The sequence below is a fragment of the Manis pentadactyla genome, chromosome 8, assembly GCF_030020395.1.
Source record: "Manis pentadactyla isolate mManPen7 chromosome 8, mManPen7.hap1, whole genome shotgun sequence".
In the NCBI taxonomy this organism is placed as follows: domain Eukaryota; kingdom Metazoa; phylum Chordata; class Mammalia; order Pholidota; family Manidae; genus Manis; species Manis pentadactyla.
This window is the reverse complement of record NC_080026.1, coordinates 16970918-16984252: the sequence shown is the minus strand read 5'-3', so window position 1 is coordinate 16984252 and position 13335 is coordinate 16970918. Positions and strand designations below refer to the sequence as shown.

General features: G+C 36.5%; 1 non-coding gene across 1 annotated transcript; it reads left to right on the top strand.

Annotated features, from left to right (window-relative positions):
• The first annotated feature begins 12082 nt into the window (after window positions 1-12082).
• On the top strand, window positions 12083-12187 carry LOC118933704 (U6 spliceosomal RNA). Its single transcript, XR_005033225.1, has one exon. It is a non-coding gene; the product is annotated as a U6 spliceosomal RNA (small nuclear RNA).
• The last annotated feature ends 1148 nt before the right edge of the window (window positions 12188-13335 follow it).

The window sequence follows — 13335 nt, the reverse complement described above, 5'->3', positions numbered from 1 at the left end:
GTTTAAGAAACAAGGAAGAATCAATGAAGACATATTTGTTTCATATCATATTAAGTAAAATTGGCTCATGCTGTATTGGAATGGATATACACTTATAATTTTAACTAGCCTCATCATCATAGTCAAAAATATATATATATATATTCTTTAAACAAAACACCATTGTCTTCATATACAAAAAGACAAATGAGAAAACCTCTGATGTTTTCCTTTCAAAGCTTACCTTTTAGAACATTATTATGAGAAGGAAGATGTAACTCCATATTAAACTATTGTATTTAAAATAGATCCCAAGATATATTATATTTATTTATCTTACTTACATAAATATGGGCATGAATACTTCTGTGATGTAGGTAACATTTATTTTCTTCCTCTGGGTCCTAGTTATACAGGGATTTTTTGACTTGGTTAAAACCCATCAAGCTTAAAATTAAAATTTGTGCATTTTTCTATCTGCACTTTATTTTTAGAAATCTTAACAGTGTTCTACTTCTCTGCTTCCACATATTTTTATGTGATCATAACCATGCCCCAAGTTATTTTCTAGAAATAGTTCTTAAGCCTGTTTTATTTTGCACCATTGACTCATTTCTCTGTGTGTCTATTTAATGGCAGCTACCTTGAAGCCATATGAATCCACAGGATTGACTAGAAGTGCCAGGTTTTTTATTTATGTATATATGTATGTATTTTGCTACAAAGCTGAGGGTCTTTCTTTGATCTTTCATGGATTTTTATTGCTCAAAACCCTTTTTTCCGTCTCATCTGACTGTCCTACAAGAGCCTTTGTTGTTAAAAGTCTTCTTTAGTCTTACTTTCTGCTGTTTGAGTTGCAGGAACAATTGGCTTTTCCAACCCTGGGAAGAGTGTAAACTCTGTAGTCTTTATATTATCCTCACTTTTTTTTGCAGGCCAGCTCCTCCAGTTCCTTACCTCATTGCTTTCTGAATGCTTTGTTAAGAAGAAGCCAACATACTCGGACATGACGACCGTTCTTTCAACCTTTGCTAGAATTTCACACTCAGTAGGGCCTTTGTAAGCCTTTGATTTATCTAAGCTGTTGTTTTCCAAATGTCTTGCAATGCAGTAAAAAGAATTTTCAGCTTTCCTGTTGGCTCAATCAGTTTCCTTGTTGCCCAGTCAGTAACTGACAGCTGAGCCAAAGTCATGACTTTTATTTATTCATGTTTAGTCCTACAACTTGAGCATAGCTTTTTGACAAATTTCCATGTACAAGATGAATTTTTTTCCACGTATTTTTTCCTAGTATTTAACCAATGAATGTTAAATAGAGCATATGTTCTTATGATATTTTTAGATAATTGTTTGAAGAATGACATGTAGTACCTTTTCAGAGTTTTTTATTTTTTCTGCCTCAAGTCTTTATGCTAAATATTCAACCAGTTGTAGTTTAGGGATGTGCTTATTCTATTTGTTTATACTGGAAATTAAGAGTTTTTTTGATATTTGTTCTTAAAAACTTTTAGTTGTAAGATTACTCTTTTTATCTTTCATGTTTAACAAAATTACAGTAGTCATACATATTAGTTTATGTAAAACAAACTTAGGAATTTTTTAGATTTATCCATGTAGAAGACAAACTGTATTTATGCTGTGTTAGAAGAAAATCTATGTGACATTTCAAGAGAAAATCGAATTAAGTTGATGAAGAAGATGATTCTTCAAAGCTTATCCCACAGTTTCATATCAAGCCTTATAAGCAAATGTCGGGATAAGCTGACAGAACAAAAGATGTCACAAAGGTGATTTATTTTTATTCTATTATCACAAATAAATCATCTACACCTACTGAGTAAATTAAGCATCCTAGTAAAATTAACTAAATTTTGTAATTAAAAAGCTAAGATGGTTACTTTGTATTGCTCCTTCGGCAACATTTTGAAACCAGTTTCAAGTGCTAATATTTTGTGAAAATACAAACATTGAATTAAAACTTGTAAGGTAGATATAGTCACATGTTTAATGCAGAGTTATTGGAATTCAGTAACTGTGGGGGCTACTCAATATTAATGACATGCCTGAGGCATAGATAAGAAACAGAAATAATGTTAAGGAAAGAGAAAACACAAAAGGAGTAAAACTAAAAGAATAAGAAGACAAGGGAGAAGTTTTTAAAATAAATTTAATGTTAGCCACGAAAAGTTTAAAAAAATTTCAGTGGTGTTTTGGATTGAAGATAATTTTCACAAATAAAGCCCCTGTTGTTTCCTAGGAAGCACCTAATTCTTCAGTACCCAGAGATTTGCCTTTCGCCTATGTGCTCATTTCCAAATCTCTGTTCTAAAGAAAACATTTTGTAGAAGTCAAGTGTACCTTGTATAAATAAGAGCAAATGTTAAGGCTCCAGGAGTATCTATATCTTGCTTGTCTTTTGTCACTAATTTTTTAATAAAAGTATGTGGGTACATATGGTAAATCACCCTGATTAGGCCAAACTGCCCTGATGGCAGCTGTCAGCCAATCCAGAGGTGTCTCATTCCCTGAGGCATGACAGGCACTTTGCAACCGATGCTGGAGGGAAGGTTGAGTCGTCAGGGAAGCCAGTCTGCTCATTTCAGGACCCTACATAACGAAGTTTCCCACCCGCATATCCCAGAGATATAAAAGCCACATAGGCAGAGATTCCGAAGGCTTCTGCCTACACGGGATGCTCATGTCCACCAGCTCATTTTAATTACAGCCAGGCGGGCCTTTAATACAGGAGACTTGGGTACCATGGGCCACGGCCTTGGCAGCCCGTCCACCCATGGCCCCGCCTCCTCACCTTCTCCCCCACCCCAGATCCTCCCCTATCTCTGGGGCTGAAGGCCCCACTCTTTCCTCCCCCTCCCCCATGGATTCCTGCAAAGCGGCTTCTCCTGCTGCCTCCCCTCTCACTGCTGCTAAGTAATCTCCAGGAGCACAGTTGGTTTCTCAAAAACTCTCTTTTCCTTAAGGGCATCCCATAGGTCATTGCCCAGCTCCTCCAGGTGATGCCAAAGTGTGTCTCTCTCCTGCCAAAGTCCCTCTATCTCCTGATAACCCTCTCCATAACCCTCTCTTTCTCCTCGATAACATTTTCCACTATCTCGAGGAAAAGAGACCCTATAATGCCAGCTGCTACACAGCCACTCAGGGCCCCTAAGCAGTCTTCTATCTCACGGAGGGCTAATTCTGCATCTTCCGGTGTCTCCACCCTTCCCCAGTTCTGTGGAGGGCCCCATCCGTCTAGGAGGTGCTTTACCCTAGACCAGTTCCCCACTAGGGACTCCCAAATTGGAAGCCCTACAGTTAGGGGGCTCCCCGGTGAAGCTGCGCCCTCCGCCACTGCAGCCACTGAGGCCTCCCTACTATCCACAGTCAGGGTTCTGGGCATCTCCCCACCATCTCTAGGTGCAGTCCACCCAAAGATTGCCCCCATTTTGACAGATTTTGGGTTCAGAGGTTCTGCTGACTACTGCCACATGTAACTCTGGGGAGAGGAAATCCTGGGGCAAAATACTGAGCTAAAACCGAAATCAGTCAAAGGGGAAAATAAAGTTTAAAACCTGTTTATTGCTTACAAAAAAGTCATCCAGCATCTCTCTCTCTCCAGCCTCAGCAGAAGCAAGGACCCCAACAACCTCTCATGTTCAGATAAGCCCTCAGTCCCCCAGGTAACTACCCACTGATATGGAGATGAACAACTCTCCACCCCTTAGTAATGCCAGTTGATATGGAGATGCACTAAAGCCAGGTGAGAGATTCTGGAAATACTGCAATTTTAACCACAAGTATTATACTAAAATAATCTTTCCAATCTGGAAAGGAGACTTGAAGAAGCTTGAGGGTCTTTACCTGGTGACAAGATATTAAAGCCACTCTGGCTACAAAGTATGTGAGAATTTTTAGGTTAAGTATCATATGGGAATCATGTATCTCTTAGATGTTACATGGTCTTCAATAAAAAATATTTCATGACAAGTTATAAATGAGGAAACACCTTTTAAAAATATAGTTGTTATGTATACTAAGCAAAATGGAAAGATATTTCTAAAAATAGAACGATAGAGCAATCAAAAAGGCAACATTAAATAGGTCCAAACAGGTAAGAAAGTATAATAGTCCAAACCTAATAACAAGAAAGAAATACAAAAAAATCTTTTTATTAGTGTTTATTTTTCAATTTATTATTTTTTAAGTTTACAATGACTTGATTTCAAGAAAGGGTCACCAATCTTATAAATGCAAAGCTGAAAGAAAATGATATTCCAGTCAAGAGCAATGAAATTTATTTTACTACAGATCTTCACTACGAATAGGCTTAATTTAAACAAGACACTGTCCGCACTGAGACAGGGACCATGGATGTAGTGAGAGTAGGGTGAGGGCCTCTGAAGGGGGCAGAGTGGGATATTTGCAGTCAGAGCAATGTAACTACATGCAAGGAAACCCCCCTACTAAAACTCTATGTTAAACATTGAGCTCTAGAATCATTCTTCAGTGAGATCAGTTAATGTTCCCCCATAAAGAAGAGTAGCATGTTTTATTATGCTAATCATTTGTAACCATGTGTAAGATTCACTTTAGCATGCTACAAGGCCCAGGCCTATGTGCTGTCTTTCCTCCTTCAGATCTGACAAGGTGATTTTGCAAACTGAGCAACTAACTTAGCATGCAGACCCAACTGTAGAAGGCATGGTAAAAGGCAGGAAGAATTCCATCTTAAAGATAAGATTGCATTTTAACACCCAAGAAGTCCAAGAGGCAGGATTTTTTAGCAAATAGACAATACCTCAGCCCACCTTGGGGGATGGGCAGGCAGCCTTCTGATGTGCTCCCGGACCAAAGCGCCAGTGTCCCAGAGAGAAATCAAGGCAGGAAATTCCCTACGTTGAGCTAATTTTTAATATTCAGGAACCACTTAACAAGTCCACACCCCTAAGTTTTCTTCATGTTCTTGAAAAATCCTCAACTGCCTATAAAACCTCCTAGACAACGCACCACTACAGACTCTCTTGTCCCCTCCTGATGTGAGCCGGAAGCTCTGTCCTTTCACTGTATCTCTAAATAAAAGCCTGTACCTTGCTCTCCTACCTTGACTGTTTGTGAAATTCATTCTTTGGCTCCGCAAACAAGAACCCCGGCACCACCACCATCTGCCATCTTCCCCGGTAGTGCTCCGAGAGGATGCGCCCAAGCCTCAGAGAATGAGCAGTCGATCCTCCTCATGACTCGGAAGGGCGTTCTTGGACCACGCCGTTGCTGTTGTCTCCCCATCAAACTGGCCATTAAATTCCCCAGTCTTCAGTTTTTCTCATGAAGATTTCAAGGACAACATTACTGGGTATTTCTGGGAACCAAATATACAACTTAAGCGTTATATCTAGAACATACTTGCTGTAAAGAAACCATAAAAAATGAGACTCATAAGATGAACAGAGAACTCTATTCTCTGTTCATTCCAACACAAACTGTCTTGGGTGACACCCAGGAAAGGATTGTATCTTTTCTGGTCCTTCTCAGATAATGGAAATAAAATCCCCTTTAAAATTTCAAGATGAAAAATTACAATCATTTCCGTAATTCCAATGTATATTCCACCTAATAGTCAAACTTTCAAAGTTTATTTAAAGTTAGACTTTCCCTCCTCTCCTAGCTCATATTTGCTTAAGGCAGGAGCTTGAAATGGAAAGAGGGAAATAGGGGTCAGGGGTGGAGGGAGAGGTCAATAGGCTTCTTCTTTCATCTGCCAGTTCCTCCCTTACCTCCCAGTTACTATTATTCCTCACTATTCATGGTCCATTGTAGGGAAGCCTCTCCCCACCCCCCCCTTTTCCCTACTGTTCTATGAGGACAGCTGACCGCTGCTTCACTCCGGATATGTCTGGCCTTGTCCATGAAATCTTGAGAACACAGCTTGTTGTACCCGTGAGTAAGGAGCTAGATAAGGGCCTTGAAGGCCACACACCTGGGCATGAAGGCCACATGCATGAGCATCTTCAGTACTTATAGCAGTATAAAAAGTACAACTTTATGTAGAATAAAATGACTTCTTTTGAGGAACCTCCAAGATGACTTCTACCTCCTTCTTTGCTCTTCATGTTGCCCCAAGATCTCAATGGCAACCCCCAGACCTCGACTTCCATGTGAAAGAAAGGGCCACGATAAAAACACATACAAGGTCTTATTTGCTGTGGTGAGCTAAGACAAACTCTGGACTTGGCAGATATTATTGGACATGTGCCATTGAACGTGTTTGGAAAGTATCTGTCACTCTCTCCCTGTCTCCCTCCTTCCAGATACTCAATCTATAGGAAACAAGTATTTCACTTCCTACTGGTGGGAGAGCAATTACCTCCCTTTCACAGTCCTTCACTCTGTGGCTACTTCTTTCTCTCCCTTTAGAATGTTTTGCTCAGGATTGAGACAGACGTGTATCTACTCTGACCCCTTCCTATTGCCTCTATAAACTCCTGAGAATGCTTACAAAGTCCTCAGCCCTCTACATGGCCTCTTTGGAGCCCCCTTCACTAGGCTTGAGCTTGGGAGGAACCACCCTGACAACTCTGCTGAAATTCCCCCTCTTTTGTCTCGCTTCTCTCTTGATCTTTCCAGATTCTTCTATAGGCTAGAGCTGGGTGGTTAGCTGTGCATCATGCCATTAGTAGTATACATTTGAATAGATAATCTAATCTGCCTTTGGAGAAAGGGAGTATGTTCTAATCACTTGTTATAGTCTAATGAAACTTAGTGGCAGCAACTATTTATTATTATTTATTAGGGTTCTGTGGCTTTTTTGACTCAGTTGGAGGATTATAACTTGGGTCTCTCACGGGTTTCTATGAAGTAGCAGTTCAGTTATCAAAAGTCTCCACTGGACAGGGAGCAGAAGCTGCCAGGGCTGTTAGGGTCTAGGAGGGGAACTGGCACAGACCAATGAGTGATACTTACTGGTTACAGCAGTACAGGGCCTGTCCGGACTTGATGGACCAGTGGAGAGACGGGCACCATCATTTGACACAGAAGTGTCAAGATGACCTTGATAAGGAGCAAATGACATGGGAGATAGTATTGTAGCCATTTTTGGAAAATACAATCTGCCACAGAGTACTTGCTGCCTATATTTTGGAGTACTACTTAAAACAAAACATTTTCATTTCAGTTCATTTCTGTTCCTGATATGTGTACACCCAGAGGATATTAGTTATCTGTGCTTCCTCAATACCCACATGTAACCTTATTCCTTTGACAGTGCTAAAATGAGTTGGTTATCCCCTTGGTTACCAACCTTATGAGTGTACCAAATGTTGGAAGTCAAATTGTTCACAATATTTGAAGCAAGCATCCTGTGGAAACTTATGTAAGAGGAAATCTTTTGGAATGGAAGAAAAGAGAATTTTATTTTCCTTTCTCCTTAGAGTATATTTGAATTTGTTTACTTTTTTAAAGTTAACATACATGTTTTGGTGAAGAGTTTTATGAATTCTAACACATGTATAGGTTCATGTGCTTGTGCATGCCACAGAGTTCAAAACAAATCCTCTGCTTCCCCAAAAAACTCTCTTATGCTCTCCTGTAACCACAGCTTCCCTCATCCTGTCAACCTTGGCAACCTCTAATTTCATCTTGATCACTACAGTTTTGTCTTTTCCAGGATGTCAAATAAATGGAAGTATACAGTACACAGCCATATGAGGTTGGCTTTTCTTCACTCAGCATAATTCCCTTAAGATCTATGCAAGTTGTGGTGTGTATCCATAGTTCATTATTTTTTATTTATCCATAGTCTATTACACAAATGTACCACAACTTATTCACTCACTTGTATGAACATCAATATACAGGTTTTTGTGTAAACATAATTTTTCATTCCTTTCAAGTAAATTCCTAGGAGTGAGATTGTCGGGTCAGAGGGTAACTGTGCATTTATGACTGTAAAGCATTGCCAATCTGCTTGCCAGAGTGGCTGCATTATTTTTCATTCCCACTGGCAATAAATGAAAGTTCTCATTACTATGAATCCTCAGCAGCACTTTCTATTGACAGTAGTAATTTTTTTTATTTTAATTTTAATGATTCTATTAAATAAATAGTACCACATCATGGCTTGAATTTGCATTTCTTGAATGTCTAATGATGAATATAATTTTATGTGTTATTTTACGTTCATTTATGCTGCTCTTTGGTCAAGTTTCTCTTCAAGGATTTTGCCAATTTTTTAACTGATATTTTTTCTATTGAAATTTCAGTAATTTTTATATATACTAGTTACAGATTCTTTGTCAGAATGTGACTTGCCAATATTTTCTCCCAGTCTGATTTATTCTTTTTATTCTATTAACAGCCTCTTTAACAGAGTATTTTTTTAACTCAGATTTTTATCTAAGAAACCCTTGTCTAATCCCAGTGCACAGAGATTTCTTCAATGTGCTTTTCTTTAGTTTTACACTTCAAATTAACATTTATGATTAATTTTGAGTTCATTTTTACATAAGGTATGAGGTTTAGGTTGAGGTTCATTTTTTTCTGCATGTATCCAACTGTTCCAACATTAGTTGTTGAAAAGACAATCTCTATTTCTTCACCTTTGTGTTTTAAAAAATACATTGACCATATTTGTTGAGATCTGTCTTTGAACTCTTTTGTGCACCTTTCTTCCATGTGTATATTGCTTTACCAATTCCATATTTTCATATTTACTGCAACTTTACAGTAAGTCTGAAATTTAGGCAGCATGATACCTTCAACTTGGTTTTCCTTCATTAAAATTGTTTTATATAATCTACTTATTCCAGTTCATTTGTCTTTCTTTCTTTATTTTCAAGTGAGCTTGTCTACATCTACCAAAATTCTGCTGAGAGGGGGTTGATTATACTTGTGACAGATTCATAGATCAATCTGGGAAGAATTGATGGTTTTAACATGCTGAGTCATCTGCTCTGCCTCCAATTTTTCATTGTCAGCATAAAGAAATATGACTGTGTTGACCTTGTATCCTGCAACCTCACTTAACTCATGTATTTACTCCGGTTGCTTTTTTTTTTCTTTGCTCTTTTATAAAGCAAATGAGAGAATTTGGGGAATTGTTAGTTTCAATATCGATAAAAATTAAAAGACATCTTGTTCCCCAGCAAAATTCCAATATAGAAAATTGCAATAGGAAAAATAATTACTTTTATAAACTCACAAGTATCTATAAGAAAAATGTGAAAATATATATAGAAATATTTCATGGAAAAATTAAAATATCAAAAGATATAACTAGTTGACAGACAATATAGTAGAGGAGTCAATTCTCTGATGTAACCTAAGATATAATCCTGAGCAAAATGCCAAAGTTGATCTTGAGGAATAAAAATTCAAAAATAGCCACTAAAATTTTGAAAAACAGTGGAATAATAATAATAGAAAGGTTTCTGATCTAAATAATAAAACATAAAGATACAAAAATGAAAAGAGTGTATTACTAGTGAATTGATACACACAGAGACCACTGATCTGAAGAGAAAATGAGGAAAAAATGGCTTATGTATCAATGAGTTTTCTGCATTATTGAAGCAAGTAAGGAAACATTTTTTGACTCTGTGTGTGTGTGTGTGTGTGCATGTGTGCTGTGTATACATGCTCATATGTGTATTCACTATAGATTTATCTTTATCTATATTGTATCTATGTCTTTACCTAAATACTTTTCTTCCCAGACTTGTTTATGATAGTGCAAAATTAAGGTAAAAAAAGTTCAGTAAAGTAATAGATACTTTACTAACAAAGTAAATGCTCCAACTTCTTTCAAAACACACTATACAGAACCTTACACAGATAAATCTTTATGTGCTTACATTGATGAATAAAAAGAGAAATTCAGTCAAGTATATATAATACAAAATCATTCACATAAACACAAAATTACATTTTGTCTATCAATGCAATTCCATTTATTTGGGGAAAAAATAATACACATGTTCAAAAGCACAAGTATATAAATAAGTGTGTATTTAAATGTGTATATAGGTTACCCAAGGACAGGGGTGGGGCTTGGGCTTATGTGCATGTAAAAGGGAAAGAAGATGGACATTTATGTTTTCTCTCTGTAAATTTCTGTTTTGTTATAACATTTTATGATCGACATGGTTGCAAAGCATGGAAACTTAAGAAAAATGAAAGGCAATATCCTAACTATCAAGAAACTGTCAGTCCTTTCCTCCAGTTGGTCTAATCTGAAATAAATATATACATTACATATATATCCATTTATTTATATAACATAAATATTAACATATTAATATGTATTTATTTTATAAAATAAAATATTGCAATAAATTAGTATTCAATTTAAATATTTATACATTAATAAATATAAACTTATATTTAATATATACATATATATATATATAACTTGATATTGTTCTTTTTAAGATCTTCCTTACAGGGAGGATTATATGAGCATTAGGATTACTCATTTAAATTATGAAAGTAGGTTCCTATGAAATGTTTACAATAATTAACATACTGCCATCCTTCCACAGCCTGATAATCAAGGTGAATCTCTGGCCTTTCCAACCACCAAATCACTAATAATTGTAGCCAAGAGAGTAGAGGCTAGCTTAGCTGTGTTCATTTTAATTTTATTTCTGAACTTTTATCATTACCTCTCATCATGTCAAGCAGGTAGAATGAATAACAGCTTCCATCTGTGACATTCAGTGGCTTATGAAATTCTAAGGCAGACTTAGAGCGATGCTATTGGCCTACAGCCCATATGTTTTTGTGTATAGTTCATAATAATCTCACTGGCTTATCATTTTTCATCCCCATACAAGATTTAATCTTAGGAAATCATACTGCTGCTGTGCCATATGGACGATAGAATTATGCACACTTTTGATTCTAATTTGCAACTGTGAATATTCTAAATTGTGTACTCTTGTAATCTGCATATGTACCCCAAATATTAGTAAACTGTGTTTGAGGTGTATTTAATAATGATAACAGAGATTCTTTTAGTGATGTTTCACATGGGACTATTACAATAAAGCTGGCACGATTTTGCTCCAGAGAAACTAACAATAGTAAGTTGACTGATCAATTTCTGGTTCCTGACACTTTGATCCATGATGTAAGCACAAAATGTTTGCCATGTGAATCTCTTGGGGACTAAGAGCAGTATTCATCAATGAAGGCATCACTCTGGTGGGAAGGGAAAAGGGAGCAGCAGAGGAATAGAAAAAGTCAGTTATTATGGGTGCATGGAGACGATTAAACTCTAAATTCTTGGCAGGGAATTAGTAACAGGAAAACCACCATGTTTCTGTGCCCCTCAATAGTCATATTCCACTCATCTTCAGTCAAATGACAAATAAGTATGAATTGCTTCTTTCCCCCTACTTCCTTACTAAAATGTGAGCTTACATATACAAATGGATGCCTCTGAAAATTTAGCTCATACATACTTGTGTTGATTTGGTTATGTCTACCAACATATTGATTTAAGTAAGTCATGTTAGGATGAATATCAGAAGATCCAAGATTTCTTCTTTTAAAATTAAAACAATTCTACTTTGATCCTTACATGCCATAAAACCTATGAACTTTCTTTGGGTCTCACAGAGCCTTGAGAGACTGAGATCTTGTACTTATCCACAAGAGTTTTCTTTGATGACTTTTGTGTCTGGGTTCAAAAAAAATGTTCTTGAGCAATTCCTGATTTAAACAATAATAATTTTTCGAATTCATAATGCAGCTGCATTGGTCCTTTACTTCAAACAAAAACCCAAAATTTTAGTGAAAAATATTGTGGTTTTAAACATCTTTTAAGTTATTTTCTCCTAATAAAATTTTTATAGTTTAAAGCTTCATAATCATCACTTTTGCTCTTATAAATTGATCCATATTTTTCTTACTTTTATTTGGTTTCCCTAATGAAATTGTCCTGACTAGCACACTGAAATTAATTTTTGTATTATCCAACCATTAACTTGGTCATATCTTTTCTGTGTTTTTAAATACCTATCTGAAATTTAATTTTTAGTTCATGCTAATCTTTCATGTGTAAAAGGGATATAGCTTCCCTTTTTCTAATTCAAGAAAGCTAGCTATCGTGCTTGCTTCGGCAGCACATATACTAAAATTGGAACGATACAGAGAAGGGGCATGGCCCCTGAGCAAGGATGATACACAAATTTGTGAAGCGTTCCATATTTTTAATGTTCTGGCATAAAAAAAAAAAGAAAGCTAGCTATCAATTCCAATTGTTATTTTTATTATCTTATTATCTGATAGCCAGTGTTTTAGTTTCTTGAGTATTCATGTGCATACAAGTGCACATGCGTGTGTGTTTGTCTGTGCATGTGTGTAGTTTACAATTGATCCATTTCCAAGGAAACTTTGAGTAACCCATACTTGAAATACATTTTGGGGGTGTGGTGGGAAGTCAAACAAATTATACAGTTAACCAAAGTGTACTACATCTATGGAAAACAAAAGGAGTAATGTTTTTAAACACTTGAAATAAATTGAGAGCTACAGCATGTCACTGAAATTTATTCTTAATAATAAGAGAAAACACTGTTCATTAGAAAGCATATGTGTACATCTACAGAGACAAGACAGATCTGGATCAAAGTCCAAGTGAAAATATCTATTTAACAAGCATGTGATGAGATCCTGTTTCTAAGTGTATGTGTGATGACAGTATAGATCTGCCCCTCCATATTATGGCACATGAAGAAAGGCCAAAATGAACTTAAAAATATAGACTTATTTAAAGATACTACATTCCTCTGAGGAAAATGAAGGGTTCTGGCATATCAATGTTATGACAGAAAAGAAAAGGAAAAACAAAACATTTAACAAACAATTACAAAAATATAGATTAAAAACTATTCCAATTCCTGAGAACTCGCACGAGGATAGTAGACAAAGTGCCTAGCTTGTAATCAGAGCACAAGTTTTAAGGGCATTGAAGATTAGTAAGAGGACAAAACACAATGGTACTACTTAAACAGACTTTTTAGACCAGCTGAGTGGCATTCTTTAAACTCTCCAAACAATAAAGATCTATCATTTTACAAGTTTGGTTGAAAAGAAAAGTACAATGTGGATGCATCTATCTACAAAGTTTCTGAACCAGGCAAAAATTGCATGAATTGAATAGGGGCGGAGTAAGGGCAGAAACAGCAGCGGGTGCAAGTCCCCCAACAGAGAGTCAGAGTATCTCCAGAGCAGAGCCTGCTGCTATGTTTGTAGCTTTGGGTATCTTATAGAGGCCATGTTTTCAGAAGCTCTGGTTAGTAGGAAATAGCAGTATCATATGCTGGAGTGTTTCTCTCTCCTGACTGTACTATATAAATG